This window comes from Chelmon rostratus, chromosome 6, assembly GCF_017976325.1.
Source record: "Chelmon rostratus isolate fCheRos1 chromosome 6, fCheRos1.pri, whole genome shotgun sequence".
NCBI classification, from domain to species: domain Eukaryota; kingdom Metazoa; phylum Chordata; class Actinopteri; order Chaetodontiformes; family Chaetodontidae; genus Chelmon; species Chelmon rostratus.
The window spans coordinates 29,740,645-29,748,144 of NC_055663.1; positions in this window are offsets into that span (position 1 = coordinate 29,740,645).

The following is a 7,500-nucleotide window of genomic DNA, read 5'->3' on the forward strand; positions in this document are numbered from 1 at the left end:
ATTCTCTTCCGCTTATCCGGGGCCGGGTCGCGGGGGCAGCAGTCTAAGCAGGGAGGCCCAGACTTCCCTCTCCCCAGACACTTCCTCCAGCTCTTCCGGGGGGACCCCGAGGCGTTCCCAGGCCGGCCGAGTGACATAGTCCCTCCAGCGTGTCCTGGGTCTTCCCCGGGGCCTCTTCCCGGTGGGGCATGCCCGGAACACCCTCCCAGGAAGGCGTCCAGGAGGCATCCGTTGAAGATGCCCGAGCCACCTCAGCTGGCTCCTCTCGACGTGGAGGAGCAGCGGCTCTACTCTGAGCTCCTCCCGAGTGACAGAGCTCCTCACCCTATCTCTAAGGGAGCGCCCCGCCACCCTGCGGAGGAAACTCATTTCAGCCGCTTGTATCCGAGATCTCGTTCTTTCGGTCATGACCCAAAGTTCATGACCATAGGTGAGGGTAGGAACGTAGATTGACCGGTAAATCGAGAGCTTTGCCTTTCGGCTCAGCTCCTTCTTCACCACGACGGACCGGTACAACGACCGCATTACTGCTGCCGCCGCACCGATCCGCCTGTCAATCTCACGCTCCATCCTTCCCTCACTCGTGAACAAGACCCCAAGATACTTGAACTCCTCCACTTGAGGCAGGAGCTCTCTTCCAACCCAGAGGGGACAAGCCACCCTTTTCCGGTCGAGAACCATGGCCTCGGACTTGGAGGTGCTGATTCTCATCCCAGCCGCTTCACACTCGGCTGCAAACTGCCCCAACACATGCTGGAGGTCCTGGTTCGAAGAAGCCAACAGGACAACATCATCCGCAAAAAGCAGAGATGAGATCCTGTGGTCCCCAAACCAGATTCCCTCCGGCCCTTGGCTGCGCCTAGAAATTCTGTCCATAAAAATAATGAACAGAACCGGTGACAAAGGGCAGCCCTGCTGGAGTCCAACATGCACTGGGAACAAGTCTGACTTACTGCCGGCAATGCGAACCAAGCTCCTGCTCCGGTCATACAGAGACCGGACGGTGCGTAGTAAAGGGCCCCAGACTCCATACTCCCGAAGCACCTCCCACAGAATGCCACGAGGGACACGGTCGAATGCCTTCTCCAAGTCCACAAAACACGTGGACTGGTTGGGCAAACTCCCACGAACCCTCAAGCACCCTGCGGAGGGTGTAGAGCTGGTCCAGTGTTCCACGGCCAGGACGAAAACCGCATTGTTCCTCCTGAATCCGAGGTTCGACTATCGGCCGAATTCTCCTCTCCAGTACCCTGGAATAGACTTTACCAGGGAGGCTGAGGAGTGTGATCCCCCTGTAGTTGGAGCACACCCTCCGGTCCCCCTTTTTGAATAGAGGGACCACCACCCCGGTCTGCCAGTCCAGGGGCACTGTCCCCAACTGCCACGCGATGTTGCAAAGGCGTGTCAACCAAGACAGCCCGACAACATCCAGAGACTTGAGGTACTCAGGGCGGATCTCATCCACCCCCGGGGCCTTGCCACCGAGGAGCTTCCGAACTACCTCGGTGACCTCAGCCTGAGTGATGGATGAGCCAGCCTCTGGGTCCCCAGCCCCTGCTTCCTCTACGGAAGGCGTGGCAATGGGATTGAGGAGATCCTCAAAGTACTCTTTCCACCGCCCGACAATATCCCCAGTCGAGGTCAACAGCTCCCCACCTCCACTGTAAACAGTGTTGGCAGGGTACTGCTTCCCCCTTCTGAGGTGCCGGACGGTTTGCCAGAATATCTTTGTGGCCGACCGATAATCCTCCTCCATGGCCTCCCCGAACTTTTCCCATACCTGAGTTTTTGCTTCAACAACTGCCCGTGCTGCAGCACGCTTGGCCTGCCGGTACCTGTCAGCTGCCTCAGGAGTCCCACAAACCAACCAGGCTCGATAGGACTCCTTCTTCAGCTTGACGGCATCCCTTACTTCTGGTGTCCACCACCGGGTTCGGGGATTGCCGCCACGGCAGGCACCAGAGACCTTACGGCCACAGCTCCGAACAGCTGCGTCAACAATGGAGGTGGAGAACATGGTCCATTCGGACTCAATGTCTCCAACCTCCCTCGGGATTTGGTCAAAGCTCTCCCGGAGGTGCGAGTTGAAAACTCCTCTGACAGAGGGTTCCGCCAGACGTTCCCAACAGACCCTCACTACCCGTTTGGGCCTGCCAAGTCTGTCCAGCTTTCTCCTCTGCCAGCGGATCCAGCTCAACACCAGGTGGTGATCAGTTGACAGCTCAGCCCCTCTCTTCACCCGAGTGTCCAAGACATACGGCCGAAGGTCAGATGACACGACCACAAAGTCGATCATTGACCTTCGGCCTAGAGTGTCCTGGTGCCATGTGCACTGATGGACACTCTTATGCTTGAACATGGTGTTCGTTATGGACAAACTGTGACTAGCACAGAAGTCCAATAACAGAACACCGCTCGGGTTCAGATCGGGGAGGCCGTTCCTCCCAATCACTCCCCTCCAGGTTACACTGTCGCTGCCCACGTGAGCGTTGAAGTCCCCCAGTAGAACGACAGAGTCCCCAGTCGGAGCACTTTCCAGCACCCCTCCCACAGACTCCAAGAAGGGTGGGTACTCTACACTGTTGTTCGGCCCGTAGGCCGAAACAACAGTGAGGCACCTGTCCCCAACCCGAAGTCGTAGGGCAGCAACCCTCTCGTTCACCGGGGAAAACTCCAACACATGGCGGCTAAGGTGGGGAGCTATAAGCAAGCCCACACCGGCCCGCCGCCTCTCACCGCGGGCAACTCCAGAGTAGAAGAGAGTCCAGCCTCTCTCAATCCGGGCGACGTAATGGTCCTTGTTTTATTTGTTTTCATAGGGGCTATGGAACCGCTCTTCGTCTGACCCATCACCTAGGACCTGTTTGCCTTGGGAGACCCTACCAGGGGCAATAAGCCCCAGACAACATAGCTCCTAGGATCATCTGAGTACTCAAACCCCTCCACCACAATAAGGTGGCGGTTCAAGGAGGGGCTGCTTCTTTGCATCAGATTAAAATATTATTGATGCATTATTTTAGACACGTGTCCCCAGAATTCAACGTGACAGATGAAACATTTGGAAAGTTTGGGAGCTTCATCGAATTTAAAATAAAGACAGAGCGGATTAAAGTGGGCGGTCCAGCTGACGGTGTTACAGAACATCAGTCTAACTCAAGGTTCCTCAGTTCTGCATTTCAAGGTTCCCAAATTCTTCAAGTCAATTCAACATAGTCTTGTTACACCAATAACTAGTATAACTGGTTGTCTGTATGGGAATAAGGTCTCCATCTATTGTGACAGTTGCTAATTTGGACATGATTAGATGTGTTTTACTCGCAGTCATTTTATGGGATGTATGTTTAATCTTTAGTAAATGTTTCATCCATGTATTCCACCGTAATGGGAACGAGCGTCTGCACAGTATAAGTAAGGATAAATAACTCTTCCTCCTCTCACATGATTGATGAGACTAAATTAAACCTGGTTTTGGTGATTTTCCAGCTGATAGAATCAGAGCGGCGTCCTCGTCTGATCGGTCACGTTCCTGCGACACTGAACGATGAAACTCTCCTGATTTATTTCACATGAAGCGTTTTTTTATCGCAGGAGCTCACGTCCTCCTGCTCATGTGTGGATTTAAAGCGGAAACCTGCGGCGCCAGAAGCTTTTCCTCCAGAGACCGAACCGCCCGCCGCCTCCCTCGGCGGCCTTGATGGATGGCGCGGGAGAAGAACGGGACGCGTTTCCCATGAGGCCGAGCGTCTCGCTGCAGGTTAAACAGCGCTCAGTGGAGAGCTGCTTCACAGATGTTCTCTGACAGTTTGAGTCTGAACCAGAAACAGTTTGTACGATATCAAAAACACAGCAGGAAGTGTGATCGTCATCTTCATCGTCATCATCATCATTAAAATAATAATAATAATAATATTAGAGCTGCAATCTGAGTTCGAGCCTGAAGCAGAACGAACACTGAACACTGGGCCTTCATTACAGCGCCACCATCTGGCAGATTAGAAGCAGTTTGCACATCATTTCTAGATTTTGGCCAAATTTAGTATTTGTAGCTCATTCCAGCTCATGGCAGAAAAATAATAAGCTGGCACAAACACAGTGGAGACTTGACCCGTATTAACATGTAAAACAGGTCAAATCATGAAATATGATGTGAAGTTTTCCTGCAGAAGCTCAGCAGAAAGATGAAGGATGATCAGACAAATAGCAAAACATTCAATGACGTGTGATGTGAACAGAATTAATATCATTAATTATCTGGAGAGGTGATGTGTTCAAAGCCCGATGTTAAACCCAGTGAAGTCAAGATATGTTTCATTTTTTAAACTGTGGCCGGTGTAATTATATATTGTTTCTCAGCAGTTTAATGTCAGGCGGCGTCACGATAATTTTCCTGTATTTGTAGAGAAACTAAGCATCAACAGCTCTGACTGGAGCTGCAACACACACGCCTCGACAAAAAATGTGAAAATACATGCAAGCTTTATTAATGTGGACAACCCGGTGAAAGGGATTAATAGCAAGATTAGGACAGAAATAAAAAAAGGAACATCTGTATATCCTCTATGAAACATCGCTATTACAAACTGATGAACTGGTCCTGAGTCAGTCATTGTTGACGTTGTGGTTGCTTTAACGCACAGTGTGTTGGTGTTTAAGTTGGCGTCTGCTGAAGTGTAAATGTTCTCAGATTAGCCTGCTTTGACTTCAAAAGCGCCATCATCAGGTCATCACTTTGATGACCTGATGATCATCAACCTCAGCTGATAAACAAATGCTAGCACGCTACACGAAGTTGTCACTGCGAGCGTGTTAGCGTGCTGTCGTTAGCATTTAGCATCAAAGCACCACTGTCCTCACGCACAGCCTCACAGAGCTGCTCGCTTCGCTGCAGACTCTTGGTCTTATTTTTATCTATCCATTATTTCTCTTTTTTCATTTGTTTCATCAAGTTATTTTCCAAAAATTAAAATAAAAAACACATTAAAAATAAAACTGACACTTTTTCACTGGAAGAAAGTGCAGAAATGAAGTAGAATAACTGAAATAAATACCTCACAGAGCAGAACTCTGCTGATCTCAGAGAGAAATAAAAGATAAAATGAACAGAAATACGCTGCAGTCTGGTTTCTCTTCATTCCTTGATGCTGATTGGACGACCTGCAGCTCCTGGACCCTCACCCACACTTTATTTATTGATGTGGATTATTTCCATTTTTGATGCAACATGGCGTGACATCAGTTCACGTTACCACATGGTCCCATGAAAGAAACATATTTTCCCTTTTAGAGCCGACCGCCCGCTGTTCGCCGCTCGCGGACGGCTGCGAAGCAAACGGCGCCGAGCTCCGCTCCTCGCTGACCTTCGTCTGGAAGGACGAAGAGTGAATCATTTATGTTCATTTCTGTTCCGTCTGCACATTTTCAGCACGATGAGAGAGAAGGACGAACATGGAGACAGGAAGGAGGAAAACATCTGTTAGCAGATGAAAACATTATGATCCAAGTGTATCTCATGTAGCATCCTTTTACAGGAAACGTACACATCCCATTTCTTCCTTCCTTCCTTTCTTCCTTTTATTTATTTTCTTTTTCCATTCCTAGCATTTCCTTCCTCCCCTCCCTCTGTACAATCCTACCTTTCGTCCTTCTTTTCTTCCGTTCTTGCATTTGTCTCCTCTTCCTTCCTGTTCTTGCAGTCATTTGCTCTTTTTTCCTCCCTTCCTTTTTCATTCCTTTTTTCTTTTCCCTGACTTTCTTTATTACTTCCTTTCATTTCTTCCTTTAGTTTTTTCTCTTTGCTTTCCTTTCTTCTTGCCTTCATTCCCTCTTTCTTTTCTTCCTTTTTCCTTCCTTTTTTGCATTATTGCTTACATTTCTTTTTCTCCTTTTACCTTCATTTCTTTTTTCCTTCACTTCCATGTCTCCCTTCTTTCCTTCCTTCCTCTCTTCTATTCATGACCCGCTTCCTTTCTTTTCTAATTTTTCTTTCCTTCCTGTCTTGCTTTCTTTTCTTGTATTTCTTTTATTTCCTCCTTCCTTCGATTCTCATATTAACTCCTCCTCTCTTCCACATTTCCTCCTTCCTTTCTTGTGTTCTTTCCTTCCTGTTTTTTCCTTATCTTGTCTTTCTTTTCTCCCTTCTCGCTTCCTTTTATTTCCTTTATTTCCATTCATTATCACTTCCTCATTCTGTTTCTCATTATTTTCTTTTCCTTTTTCTTCCCCTCCTTTCCTCCATTCCTCCTTCCTTCTCTCCTTTCCTTCCTTTTCTTTCCTGTTCCACTGTCCCTTCATCTTTTCTTTCATACTTTCTTCTTTTCCATCTTCCCTCATTTCTTGCCAGATATAATTTTTCTTGTTTTTTTTTTTAATTATTAAGACATTCAAGAAGAAAGGAAGGAAGAGGACAACGAAAGGAAGAAGGGAAGGAGGAGAAGAAAGCCTTCTCGGTGCCGAGGTCCACTTCAGACTCGTGTGTTTTCCCATGTGTGATGAGCTGTTAACATGAAAATAAAAAATGCATTCATTCATTATTTATTTATCGTCTTTATGTTGTGTTTATGTTCTGTGGGAAACGGAAGAACAGCTGCGTCGAAGTAACATCGTCTTGTTTTTAGATTTTTGGTTGACGGAGCAAACAGCTGCAGAGATTAATGTGAGCAACATGTGGAGTGTAGAACAGGTGATTCAGACCAATCAGCTCACGGTTTTATATAAGTTAGCTGTTTTTCTTGTTTCCAGTTTTTGTGCTAAGCTAAAGGCTGTAGCCTTATATTTAACATATAGTATGTATACATGGCTTCTCCTCTAACACTCAGAAAGTTGCCTTCAGGTAAAGAAAGAGCGAAAATTAGCCACAAACACCAAATCCCTTTTGTAATTATCATTTGCTGCTTGCAAAGATATCACATTTTAGACAGGATGATTCATGGTCGCATGAACATTTTCTACATGTCTCCTTCCTCATTTCACACATCCAAAATTCCACCTGAATGATTTGCTCTCTTTGGAAACTTTGAGATCTTCTCTAGGATTGAGAATAAAGTTTGAATGAGTTTGCAGTGGAGATATTTTATCTTGTTGCTGCTGCAGCTCAGTAATAATCTCCGTCTCCTAATCTGTGATGTTTCTGTTTGCTGAGTCCTTCAGCGGTGAAAGTCTCAGGCTCGGGCTCGACTCGAGCTCATCCAGCAGCTGTAACATGGATCTCACAGCATCATCCAGATGTTAATGGTGTTGTGTGGAGTCAGATTCGTGTTTCAGGTCACTGCACTCGTCTTCAAACTGTCCGCGGGACAAATTCTCTCCAGTTTAATGAAGAGACATTTTAAATCTCACTGCTGAATTCCACATGATGAATGTCTCTGGGATGTAATTTAGCATGTGGAGGAAAATCTGAGGCAGGGGGAGCTCAGGGGAGACGAGTGAAGGCTCATCTGCGGCCTGCTGGGAGTCCTTCGTACGAATGGACCTTCTGTCCCCGTCCACAGGTGTCATGGCGGC